Source organism: Artibeus jamaicensis, unplaced genomic scaffold, assembly GCF_021234435.1.
Source record: "Artibeus jamaicensis isolate MK-2021 breed Jamaican fruit bat unplaced genomic scaffold, CSHL_Jam_final contig_354, whole genome shotgun sequence".
Classification (NCBI taxonomy): Eukaryota; Metazoa; Chordata; class Mammalia; order Chiroptera; family Phyllostomidae; genus Artibeus; species Artibeus jamaicensis.
Window position 1 is genome coordinate 19158442 of NW_026521803.1, and position 14299 is coordinate 19172740.

The following is a 14299-nucleotide window of genomic DNA, read 5'->3' on the forward strand; positions in this document are numbered from 1 at the left end:
ATAATTGTGTTTCTTTTGCATGCACCCCCTATGTCTTCAACACTGCTGACCATGACACAGGATATCAAAATGCACACTTAGGTAGGTCACAACTGCATTTTCAAAAGCACTAATTGTGAAGTTGTACATCCTTATGAAATTTCAGTATACTAATTTAAAAACAGAATTCTTAAAATCTTCCCAAGAGCAAAGACAACTCATTTTCAAAGGGATGAGAATTATATTGGCTTTCAGATTTTTCATTTTTAGGCTAGAACACAGTGGCTTCAAAATGCTAACAGAAAGTGGCTTGGAAAATAGAATTCTGTACCTAGCCAATTTATCAATCTGGAAGTCAGACTAAAGAATTCAATATTTGCCTTCCTTTCTGGAAAAAAATTACTTGAGCATATGCTTTAAAAAAATGAAAATGGGAATTCCAGCCAAGATGGAGGCATAGGTAGATATACTTTGCCTCCTCACACAACCAAAAGAAGGACAACAACAAACTTAAAAACAAAAAATAAACAGAACTCTTAGAAAATCAAACTGTATGGAAATCTGACAGCCAAGGAGTTAAAGAAGAAGCATTCACTCAGACCGGTAGAAGGGGCGCAGAGGGGCAGCCGAGGTGGAGAGGAAGCGTGGCAAGGCAGCGGCTGAAGGACCTGACAGGCGAAGCTGTGTCTGGCAAACCAGGTGGTCTCACATTTACATGCAGATAAAGTGGGAGGAACAACTAGGTAGTGAGACTGACCGCACAACCCAGGGTTCCAGTGTGAGAAAAGAAAGTCTCAAAATCTCTGGCTGTAGAAATCTGTGGGGGCTGAAGCGGCAGGAGAAACTCCCAACCTCACAGGAGAGTTTGTGGGAGAGACCCAACGGGTCCTAGAACCTCCCCTACCCACCTGAGAATCAGCACCAGAAGGACCCAATTTGCTTCTGAGTAGTGGGGGAAGTGACTGAAACCCAGCCGAGAGCCAAGCAAGTGACGTTGTTCCCTCTCAGACCCCTCCCCGACATACAGTGCCATAGTGCAACCTGGGTTTCCCTGCCCTCGCAAATACCTAAGGCTCTGCTCCTTACAATGTAACAAGCGTGCCGAGACAAAGAAATATGGCCCAAGTGAAAGAAGAGACCAAAGCTCCAAAAATAGAACTAAGCGATGAAAAAATAGCCAACCAATCAGATGCAGAGTTCAAAACACCGGCAATCAGGATGCTCACAGATATGGTTGACAAGGGTAGAAAATAGATAAAGAAGTCAAGGCTATTCAAAGTGAAATAAAGGTAAAATATACAGGGAACCAACAACAAAGGGAAGGAAACCAGGACTCAAATCAACACTTTGAAGCAGAAGGAAGAAATAAACATTTAACTGGAACAGATGAAGAAACAAGAATTCAAGAAAATGAGGAGAGGCTTAGGAACCTCTGGGATAACTTAAATGTTCCCACATCTGAATCATAGGGGTGCTGGAAGGAGAGGAGAAAGCAAAAAATTGAAAACTTATTTAAAAAATAATGGACAACTTCCCCAACCTGGGAAAGGAAACAGACTTCCAGGAAGTCCTGGAAGCCCAGAGAGTCCCAAAGAAGTTGGAGCCAAGGAAGGACACACCAAGGCACATCATAATTATATTAGCCAAAATTAAAGATAAGGAAGGAATCTCAAAAGCATCAAGAGAAAAGGACACAGTTAACTATGAAGGAGTTCCTATAAGACTACCAGCTGATTTCTCAAAAGAAACCTTGCAGGCAGTAAGGGGCTGCAAAGAAGTATTCAAAGGCATGAAAGGTGAGGACCTACATCCAAGATTACTCTATCCAGCAAAGCTGTCATTTAGAATGGAAGGGCAGATAAAGTGCTTCCCAGAGAAGGTAAAGTTAAAGGAGTTCATCATTGCCAAGTCCTTATTATATGAAATGTTAAAGGGACTTATCTAAGAAAAAGAAGATGAAAAACATGTACAGTAAAATGACAATAAACTCCCCACTATCAACAACTGGACCTAAAACAAAAACAAAAGCAAACTAAGCAAACAACTAGAACAGGAACAGATTCACAGAAATAGAGACCATATGGAGCGTTATCAGTGGGGAGTGGGAGGCGGGAGAATGGGGAAAAAGGTAGAGGGAATGAGAAGCATAAATGGAGGGCTTCCGCCAAGATGGAGGCGTAGGTGGAAACACTTTGTGTTCTCCCACAACCAAACCTAAAAACAACAAAGTTTTAACATCAATAAATGCAACCAAACCACACAGAAAATCGACAATACGGAGTCCGAAAACAATGAACCACTCAGCTAAACCCGTGAGGGGTGAAGCCAGCAGCAGAGTGGGGTGGGCAGGGAAGATCCCCTGACCCCGGCGGTGCACAGGCGGCGGAGGGCACGAATCCCGGGTGCGGGCTAGCTACAGGCGGACACAGGGAAGAGACGCAGCTGGCTGTCTGCGGGTCAGTGGAGCATTTATGCGCAGATAAACCAGCGAAGAGGCGAGCATTGAGACCTCGCAGGGCAGGGCAGCGGGCTCGTACATTTGCACTCAGATAAATAGGCAGAAGCTATCGGTGAGGCGGACTGGGTGAGCAGAGAGGACCGCCATTGCTCCCTCTCTGACCACGCCCCCACATACAGTGTCACAAACCAGCGACCTGGGTGGCCCCGCCCTGGTGAATGCCTAAGGCGCCTCTCCTCATATGTAACATGCACAAACAGATCAAAACATGGCTTAAGAAGAACTCAGAGCCCCAGAGCCGATAAATCTAAGCAATGAAGAAATTGCCAAACTTTCAGATGCGCAGTTCAAAACACTGGTTATCAGGATGCTCACAGAACTGGTTGATTATAGTCACAAATTAGAGAAACATATGAAGGCTAAACTAATTGAAATGAATGGTAATGCACAGGAAACCAATAGTAATGGAAAGGAAACTGGAACTCAAATCAATGGAGTGGACCAGAAGAAAGCAAATAATGGCCAAACAGAAAAGAGTGGAGAAGCAAGAATTCAAAAAAATGAGGAGAGGTTTAGGACCCTCCAGGACATCTTTAAACACTCCAACATCTGAATTATAGGGGTACCAGAAGGGGAAGAGGAACAGCCATGAGTGGAAACCTTATTTGAACAAATAATAAAAGAGAACTTCCCCATTCTGGCAAAGGAAATAGACTTCCAGGAAATCTAGGAAGCTCAAAGAGTCCCAAAGAAGTTGGACCCAAGAAGGAACATACCAAGGCACATCATCATTACATTAGCCAAGATTAAAATGAAGGAGAGAATCCTAGAAGCAGCAAGAGATAAGGGGACAGTCACCCACAAAGGAGTTCCCATCAGACTGTCAGCACATTTCTCAAAAGAGACCTTACAGGCAAGAAGGGGCTGGAAAGAAGTATTCCAAGTCATGAAAACCAAAGACCTACAACCAAGATTGCTCTATCCAGCAAAACTTTCATTTAGAATGGAAGGGCAGATAAAGTACTTCTCAGATAAGATCAAATTCAAGGAGTTCACCATCACCAAGCCCTTATTATACGAAATGTTAAAGGGACTTACCTAAGAAAAAGAAGATAAAAAAGATGAACTGTGAAAGGACAGCAAACTCACAGTTATCAACAACCACACCTAAAACAAAAGCAAATTAAGAGGACAGCTAGATAAGGAGTGAACCATAGAAATGAAGATGACATGGAGGATTAGCAACAAGGGAGTGGGAGATGGAGAAGGGGGGAGAAGGTACAGAAAATAAGTAGCATAGACAGTAGATAGAAAATAGATAGGGGGGAGGGTAAGAATAGTATGGGAAATATAGAATCTAAAGAACTTGAGACATGTATTTATGAACTAAAAGGGGGGAATGATGGGGGAGGGGTGTGCAGGGTGGAGGGGAACGGAGGGGGGAAATAGAACAAATGTATTGGCATAATCAATAAAATAAAAAAATATATATTAAAAAAGAGAAGCATAAACGGTAGGTACAAAATAGATGGGGGGAGGTTTAGTATAGGAAATGGAAAAGCCAAAGAACTTATATGTACAACCCATGGACATGAACTCAGGTGGGGAATGCAGGAGTGGGGAGGGGTGCAGGGCAGAGGGGAATAAAGGGGAGAAAAAAATGGGACAACTATCAGTAAAATATAGTTTAAAATGAAAATAGAAATAAAAAAGATGAAGATATAGAATCTAAGAGATAATGTTCACAACTCAGAATAGCAAAAGACTAAATTCCTGGGATGTTGGCTGGGCAGCAGGAAAAAAGGCAATTGGTTCCAAGTAAAACACATAGTCAGGAGACTTGCAGACAAATGTGTTTGATAAGAAAATGGATTCACTTCAAATAAGCATGATAAAGTGAAGGCAATTATTTATTCTGTCAACAACAACAGAATAAAAAGGTAAGGCAAACAGAAAGCCCATGAGAACTAAAAAGCTCTACAGTAAAATCATGGCCTATATTTTTTAAAAAAAGGACATGTAGCCTGATTCAGAATAGCACATGCAGTGTAATGAATGACATAACACTCAAACTTGGTTTTTGAAACATTTATTTTGGAGCTACATATATTTAGGAAAAGGGTTTCATTTCCCTCTGTACAAGTCCAACTATTTTGGATTCTGCAAAAAATAATATATGCATAATTATAGTATTTTAAGTGTCCTTTATTGGTTTTAGTGTTTTAAATCAACTTATATACAACACATAAAAGTCTTAATTGTAGTTCCAAAACAGAAGGGAAATATTGTAAGCCTTCATAAAGTATGAGTTGTGAGATGGGAAGGGAAGAGAGGGAGTGAAAGTTTAAGGGTGTACGTATCCTCATTTTTTCATTGTAAAGTTTGAGGGATACTATTTGAAGTTGCATGATCAAGAAAGTACTTTCTCGTTCAATCTGAAGTTATTAAGTAAGCAGTAGAAGAACTGCTTATAAGACAACTAACAAAACTTTGAGAAGAAGAGGGAGATAGAGGTAGAGTTAACAGGCTCGATTTCTTACCATTGACAAGCGAGAATCAATAGAAACTTATGGGCTTTTGGCCGCCAAGATGGAGACGTAGGTGGAGGAACTACCTTGCCTCTGTGCACAACCAAATCTGAGAACAACTATTTTTAACAACCATCACAACCAAGCCACATGGAAAATCGACAATACGGAGTCCAAAGACATCTAAATGCTCAGCTAAACCAGTAAGAGAAGCGAAACCAGCAGCAGAGCAGGTTAGCAAGAAAAATTCCTGGGTGGTGCGCGGAGCGCAAGCAGCCGTAGGCGCTGATCGCGAGCTACCTACGGGAGCGCACAGGGAAGAGGCGCAGCTGGCTGTCTGCGGTCACTCGGTCACGCATCTGCGTGCAGAGAAACCAGTGAGAAGGGAAGCCTGCGCGGGGCAGCAGGCTTGCACAATTCTGATCGGATAAACAAGATCGGGGCGAGTGGTGTGACTGGACCGGCTGGGCCTGCGGAGAGGACCGCCATTGTTCCCTCTCTGACCACGCCCCCACACACAGCATCACAAACCAGCGACCTGGGTCGCCCCGTCCTGGTAAACAACTAAGGCTTCGCTCTGCTTACTTAACAGCACGAATAGACCAAAAATGGCTCTAGGACAACTCAGAGCCCCAGAACTGATAGATCTAAGCGATGAAGAAATAGCCAGTCTTTCAGATGCACAGTTCAAAACACTGGTTATCAGGATCCTTATAGAACTGGTTGGTTTTAGTCACAAATTAGAGAAACATATGAAGGCTAAACTAATTGAAATGAATGGTAATACAAAGGAAACCAATAGTAATGGAAAGAAAATTGGGACTCAAATCAAGGGAGTGGACCAGAAGGAAGAAAAAAATGATCAAACAGAAAAGAATGAAGAAATAAGAATTCAGAAAAATGAGGAGAAGCTTAGGAACCTCCAGGACATCTTTAAATGTTCCAACATCCGAATTATAGGGGTACCAGAAGGGGGAAAGGAACAGCCACCAGTGGAAAACTTATTTGAACAAATAATAAAGGAAAATTTCCCCAATCTGGCAAAGGAAATAGACTTCCAGTAAATCCAGGAAGCTCAGAGAGTACCCAAGAAGTTGGACCCAAGAAGGAACATACCAAGGCACATCATCATTACATTAGCCAAGATTAAAATGAAGGAGAGAATCCTAGAAGCAGCAAGAGATAAGGGGACAGTCACCTACAAAGGAGTCCCCATCAGACTGTCAGCTGATTTCTCAAAAGAGACCTTACAGGCAAGAAGGGGCTGAAAAGAAGTATTCCAAGTCATGAAAACCAAAGACCTACAACCAAGATTGCTCTACCCAGCAAAGTTTTCATTTAGAATGGAAGGACAGATAAAGTGCTTCTCAGATAAGACCAAATTCAAGGAGTTCATCATCACCAAGCCCTTACTATATGAAATGTTAAAGGGACTTACCTAAGAAAAAGAAGATAAAAAAAGATGAACAGTGAAAGGACAGCAAACTCACAGTTAGTAACAACCACACCTAAAACAAAAGCAAACTAAGAGGACAGCTGGATCAGGAGCAGAACCATAGAAATGAAGATCTCATGGAAGGTTAGCAACAGGGGAGTGGGAGGAGGAGAAGGGGGGAGAAGGTACAGAAAATAAGTAGCATAGACAGTAGATAGAAAATAGGGGGGAGGGTAAGAATAGTAGGGGAAATACAGAATCTAAAGAATTTGAGACACGTGTTCATGAACTAAAGGGGGAAATGGTGGGGGAGGGGTGTGCAGGGTGGAGGGGAATGGAGGGGGGGAATAGAGCAAATGTAATGGCATAATCAATTAAAAAAAAAAGAAACTTATGGGAGATAGTCTGGATCCTTGTTCCCAACTCTTTGCTCCCTCTCTAATAGATTATACACGCACACTCTTTGTCGTGTGCTCTCTGCTATGCCTCCTGGTGGGGCATATATGCCTAGTATCGTCCCTACTCCCAGTGATTCTGGGCTTGGCCATATGAATTATTTTGGACGATGGAATGTGGGTGGAAGCCACAGAGGCTACGGAAGTATGGTGTGTTTCAGTCGCTTCTCTTCAGCCATGACCCTTTGCCGTGGGAAGAACACACCCCAGATAATGGACACTTCCTTAGCCAAAGTCCAAAATGAGAAGACACATGGAGCCACACCTAGCCAAAGCCAGCACAGTGGCAGCCGGTGACTTGTGAGCTTGCAATATGTGTTTATTGTTATACACACATCCTGGGGATCGTTTTATGGCAGCAAAAATGGACAAACACACTGTCTAAAGTTGATAAATCAAGAATTGAAACTATGAGTATATTGATGGAGATATCCATTAAGAGGTAGGGATGGCAGCCACAAAACAGGATTAGTTAAAGGTAGTTTTTGGTAATATATTTGGGCAGAGAACTAAAGTTTTTGTAAATGGACACTTTTCTGTCCCATTTGAATTTTTTGTCATATGTATATGTTACATTTACATTTAAAGTGTACAAGTACAGTGCATACCATCCAGAGGTGGTATACACCTTAAACACACGAAACGTCATAGCAACAATATGATGAGACAGCTAATTTATGTTGGAAAATACAATGCTACAGATAACTACATTACAGGAATCTAGAAAAAAGAAAAGATTAACCTTACTGAAGAGGTTGTAGAAGATAGAGAAAATTACGCAGGACCAGAAACCTTAGGGATTAAGACAGGGGGTACAAAGAAGAAACGAATCACATAACAAATATGGAGAGTGCAGAGCAGTGAAGTGGTGGTGGCCGGAGCAGAGGATTCTTCTGCGTGAGCTGTAAGCAAGAGGCCTGGGATTGGTGGGAATGGGACCAGATTGTGATGGGCCTGGAACGTTGACTAATGTGTGTAGACAGAGAGTAGCTTCATGAACCGGGTGTTTTAGGAAGACCAATAAAACAGGGCTGTTTAGAATGGATTGCACTAAATAAAAAGAGTCCTCAGAGCTAAAGTAGAAACTGTCTCAAGGGTCATTTAGGCCCAGTGTAACCTATGTCAAGGTACTGCTATTAGTCAGGTAGCTTACCACATCCCTGGGGCCTCAGTTTATTTTAGCTGTTTTACAAAAAAGCTTTACTCCCTTACAGGAAATAAGTAGATCATTGTTTAGATACACTAGTGCCCTGTAGGACTGGAAAGATACGACTTGGGGAAAGAAGAGGCCAAGAAAACATATTTTTATAAAGCTCTAAAAGCCACTGTTTTTTAAAACATTTATTTTAATTGCTGTTCAAGTACAGTTTTCTGTTAAAAGCCACTCTTAGCTAGAAAAGGTCTGTAGCTTTCTCCCTAGCCCTGTGATACTCAGAATGTTTTTTTTAATTGAGTCTTCCTAAACGCCATCTAACAATAGCATAAATTCATGGCCACTCGCAGTTAAAACTTTGATCATCTTACTCATTCCACAGCATCTCCTTTTGAACTAAGAACCCACCATCTCTCCAGTTCTCTTTACTTAGGATTCTCACCACTTGATTTCCTTTTAAGTAATGACTGCCCAAAGCTAATGCCCACCAACATGTGCTTCCACTGTTCTTGATGATTTAAAAAAAATCCTCACCCCAAAACATTTTTTCATTGCTACTAGAGAGAGAGGAAGGGAGAGAGGGAAACATCAATGTGAGAAAGAAGCATCAATGTGAGAGACCAGCATGGACTGGTTGCCTCCCACGTGCTCTCTGACTGGGGCTCTGTCATGCTCAGATCACATCGAACCTGCAACCTAGGCATGTGCTCTGACCGGGAATCCAACCTGCAACCTTCTGGTTACCAGATGACACTCCAACCAACTGAGCCACACTGGCCGGGGTGTATTCTTGATGATTTTTGTACCTAGCTTAGATTTTCTTTCTATTTTAACTCCTGCTTTCCTTGAAATTAAAAAAAATCATATTGGAGACTTTTCTGACTCTTTTATTTGCAGTTTCTTAGGTTCATTTCTGTGCACTACCTTCTTCACTCATTGGTCATGTGTCCAAACTGCATATCCTGAGCCTTGTCAGTTCAAGGCCAGTTCCTCCTGTACAGCCTCAGCCTTGTTCCTCTCACTTTCTCAGCTTTTTCACTCCCTCTGTACTTGCTGATTCAGACTCCACCAAGCCTCTGATCTAGCAGTTTCCAGATTTCCCCCATTTTTCCATTTGATAAATATTGTAACCCATATAAATGTTTAGAGTAAAGGTATGAAATTTCCAAGAAATCCCCAATAGGTCTTCCCTTTCCTCTCTGACTCAAGGAACCCTACTGGAATGCAAGAAAGAGGGAGTGACAGTTTCAAAGGCATAATCTGCAATCTGCTCTAATTTATGTTTTAAAACATTATTCTCAGCTTCTGGTTCCAGCCCAAGGTGGAATAATGGATCGAGTACCCTTCAACTTTAAGAACAGCTAAAAGCTCTGGACATGGTGCATACTGGGGTGGCCAGAAAGTTTGTTTGTTTGCTTTCCGTATGATGACTTTAGTAGTGCTTAGTTGTCTTTAACTTCATTTGAAACCATTTTGTTAGATTGCATTGTGAAAGCTGCCACATCAGCGTGCATTTAAAAAAACACATCAAAATTGTTGAATTTTTGTGTAGCCATTTAATATTGAAGATAGAAGAAAATATACAACATTTTTGGCATCCTATGCTTTATTACTTAAAGACAGGTGAAAATGCAGCTGAAATGCAAAAAAAAAATTGTGCAGTGTATGGAGAAGGTGCTGTGGCTGATCGAATGTGTCAAAGGTGGTTTGAGAAGTTTGGTGCTGGAGATTTCTCCCTGGACAATGCTGCACAGCTGGGTGGACCAGTTGAAGTTGACAGCAAGCAAATCGAGACATTAATTGAGAATAATCAACATTATACCACTCAGGAGATAGCGACGTAGTCAAAATATCCAAGGCAATAACATTACTGGTGAAAATGAAAACTGTGTCTTTTCTTTTATGGAAAAACTAAATGGACTTTTTTTGGCCAACCTAATAAACAAACCTAAGACTATGAAAGGTGTAGAGAAGGCAAATGACAGGGATCTTGGGATCATGGAATGACAGAGTAACAAGTTCCCTAGTTTTCTCTTTGCCTCATATATCCTGGACTGAGACCCGGAGAAGCTGGCCATTGGAAACACCATGGGAACCGGTGTTGTTAACTGTCCCCAAGGAAGAAGGCTTGCTTTCTGGAACCGAAGGTCCAGAAAAGGGACATCCTGGGAAACTTAGATAGTAACTGCCCTATTCCAGCCAAACACTGCAGAAAAAGAAAAAAAAAAAAAAAAGAAATGTCAGCCCTGTCCAAGTCAGAAAGGTTCAAAAGAGCCTAGATTTCCACCTTTGCCCAGTTGTTACAAGGCATCCCTTGTAACTGTCCTAACCTCTGCTAGGGTGGTATCAGAGAAGACCTAATCGGGACAGAGTGATTAGCACAATCAAAATGACCCATGTGCTGGGCTGGCCAAAAAAAACCATTTAGCTTTTTCCATAAAAGAACAAACACGTTTCATTTTCACCAATAACTTTATTGACTTGGATATTCTGAATATATCGGCTATCTCCTGCACAGTGTAATGTTGACTGTTCTCAATTAATGTCTCGATTTGCTTGCTGTCAACTTCAACTGGTCCACCCAGCTGTGGAGCATCGTCCAGCGAGAAATCTCCAGCACCAAACTTCTCAAACCACTTTTGACACATTTGATCAGTCACAGTACCTTCTCCATACACTACACAATTTTTTTGCATTTCAGTTGCATTCTCACCTTTCTTGAAATAATAAAGCCTACGATGCCAAAAAATGTTGCATATTTTCTTCCATCTTCAATATTAAAATGGTTACACAAAAATTCACCAGTTTTGATGTTTTTTTAAAATGCACGCTGATAGGACAGCTGTCACAATGCAATCTAACCAAATTGTTTCAAATGAAGTTAAAGACAACTAAGTGCTACTAGAGCCATGGTTCGGAAAAAAACAAATGAAGTTTTTGGCCAATTCAATAGCTGCAAGGATATTGTATTGAATTTAAAAAGCCAGTCTCAAAAGGTCACATAGTGTATGATTTCATTAACTAGCATTCTTGTGATGACAAAATTATAGAGATGGAGAGCAGATAGTGGTTTTTAGGGGTTAGAGATAGTTGGGGGAGGGGCTGGTGTGGGAGTTATGAAGGAGCAGCCTGAGGGGGACCTTCGTGATGACGGAACAGTTCTGTCTCTTGATTCTGGTGGTTGTAGGAAACTGCACATGGGATAAAATGGCACAACTACACACACACAGTGCACCAGTGTCGATTTCCTGGTTTTGCCATTATACCATAGCTATAGGTTCATAGCTTTTTTATAAGTTATCGTTGTAAGATGTAACTGTTGGGGTACAAAAAAGTAATCCCCCCCCCAGTGTTCTAAGTTCTTCTGGCTGCAATAATCATCAGATTAACAAAAGACAGGTAAACAGGAGAAACTGTCCAAATTATTACATGTACACATATAATATGGAGGTTCCACAAGAATATGAGACCCAAAGACAAATGGGGCACTAGAGGCTTATGTGCTCTTATAGACTAAGGAAGAGGAAGTCTGGCACTTCAGAGGAAGAGTAGGTAACTCACAGGTAAATGAGAAAGAGGAAACATGCGATAAAAAAAATTCTTGCCAGGGCACCTGAAACAATAGGACACAGTGTGGGGAGTCAAACCAACACCACTGGATTTCTTCCTGTCTGCCACTTTTAATTCATATATTCCAGTAGGAATAGCTAAACTGAAGAGCTCCCTTTCTTTAGGCAGGTTTTTCTATCTTAATTCCAGTAGGCAGGCAAGGGAGGGTCAAAGGTTCTTTGTGAGTCTGTGGTTTCTTAACAGCTAGCTTCAAATCAATATCCCGAAAAGTGAAATCAGGAGTGGCAAAATCTGAGTTCCCTGCAGAACCATTAGGAGGAAATGAGTAAAGGGACAAAGGACCTCTGTACAATTTTTAAAACTTCCAACGAGTATAATCATTATTTCAAAAGAAAGAGCAATTGTTTAATTTTAATACTTCTAATAGTCGTGAATATTATGATCCAAATTTTGAAGCCCTTTACTTTCTGGGGACAATGCTGGGATTGACTGCATTTCCCTGCTTGTTTGGAAGTTAGATATGACATATGGTTCGATGTGGCCATTTCAATGCATAGTAAAAGGGACAGGTGGGGAAGTGTTATGGGACTGTGTGCAGCTTGCCGTGGGCCTTCCTACTGTCCCTGCCGAGGGGAAACAATGTGCTGTCCTGGATCCTTCTGCAGCCTGGGCTGAAGCCCCCACTCACTTCCAAGGACATGGAGTGTGAGCCAGAAAGGAACTTGTGTAGGTTTAAGCCCCCAGGGTTTGGGGCTTTTAGCAAACAGCTACCCAGTGAAGTACTACAACTATTAGTCACCATGACCTGCCCACCTCTCTCACAAATGGTTACAAGGTATTGCTCTTATCACTAGATCCAGGGCAAGGTCCCTGCCTGTGTCCCATACACCTTCATTCCCCATCCCCAGGACTGGCCCGGCCACGTCATCTGCCCTCACCGCCTGACCTTACCACCCGGTGGGTGAGCAGACCAAGGCATCCGCCCGATTTGCCCCTCTCGCCCCTGGGTGTCAGAGCAGTGTAGCAGTCCTGACAATGACGTGCTGTGGCAGGGGAGCTGGGAGAAGAGGAAGGGCACCATGTTCCTGAGGCTTCAGAAACAAAGCAGAGCTGTCAGGTTTTTGGTTGGCAAAAGCAAAAATAAGAAGTGAAAAAAAAGTCATAGAATAAGAGTGTGTTCTGCATGATTACCACCCGCCTATGTCATCTGACTCCTGTGTGGGCTTTTGTTTGCCTGTCCCTCCTTCGTTGTCAGCCTCCTCTGTTCTTCCTCGTCTGGTCATGTTTGACACTCAGCTCTGTGTCACAGATCCCTTCCCTCTTCCTCCCGCCTACCACATGGGTCAGTAATTCTTGGGCAGTTTGACCCTGTGCTGGGCAATCTCCTGCACACTCCCATCACGAGCCCATCCCAGGTGCCATTCTCTTGCGTTCTAGCTAATCAAGGACAATCAGTTCTTACTCGCAAGTTAAAACAATATTAGTACTACTCAGACAACAATTATTTTTAGAGAGGGCCTGATAAAAACAATGAAGAAGTTAATCCTTCACTCAGAAGAGCAGGTCTTCTTGGGCTTGTGTACCTCTCAGGGGCTGTGATGGGAAAATGTCAGGGCAGGCAGACCACTTCCTGGGGGACGGCCCACTTTTCAATGTGTCTCCACTAATAGATCTTTGAGGGATTTAATTCTTCTATGGCAAAATTCTAGTCATAAAAACAAATGATAAATCACACCATTGTCCAGCCCAAAGGTAGTGCTCCTGCTGAAGCACACATCTGCTCAACTAGAGGAAGCCAGTGCGTCCAGGGCGCAGGGCCAACGGGAAACAAGAATAACATTGGGGAAGATTATGTCATTGTCTTATTTTGGATTCCCAATCTGAGCCCTTGCACCCCTTTGCTGTAAGGCATCCAGTTCTTTTCCTGTTCTCAAACATGCTTCCCATTTCTACCCCATTTCCAAGTATTTTAAAATGAAGATACGTTTTGAATAACTAAGGAGTAGATTGAGATGCGGAAGAGTACATGTGCTTGGTTATACAACCAGTTGCAAAAAGTACATTTTTTTTTTTACCTTGTACTATGCAACCAGCACACAAATTTCCATTTGTTTTAAAAGGTTTTATTTTTATTTTTTTTTCATTGGAAAGAATTTGTTGCAACTAGATAAGGTACTATTATCCTGGGCTGCTTAATGGTACGCAGATTTTTCCCCCAAACATTTTATTGAGGTAAAATTTGCACACTATAAAATTCACTAGTTCCAAGAGCATAATTCAATGATTTTTAGTAAATCTATAGTTGTATAACCATCGCCACAATCTAACTGTAGAACGTTCCCCTTACTCCAGAAAGATCTCTTGTGCCCATCTGCAGTCACTTCCCATTTCCACCATCAGCCCCAGGCAACCATTATTCAACTCTCTGTATAGATTTGTTTTTTCCTAGACATTTTATGTAAATAGAGTCATACAATATGTGCTCTTTTGTATCTGGCTTCTTTCAGTTAGCTTAATGTTTTTGAGGCTCCCCTATGTTGTATTTTTTATGAAAATTTCATTCCATTTTATTGCTAAATAGCATTCCGTTGAATGGATATATCACATTTTATCTATCCACTCACCAGGTGCTGGACATTTGGATTGTTTCCACTGTAGGGGTATTATGAATAATAGTGCTTTGAATATATACGTACAACTTGTTATACAGATATTTTCAGT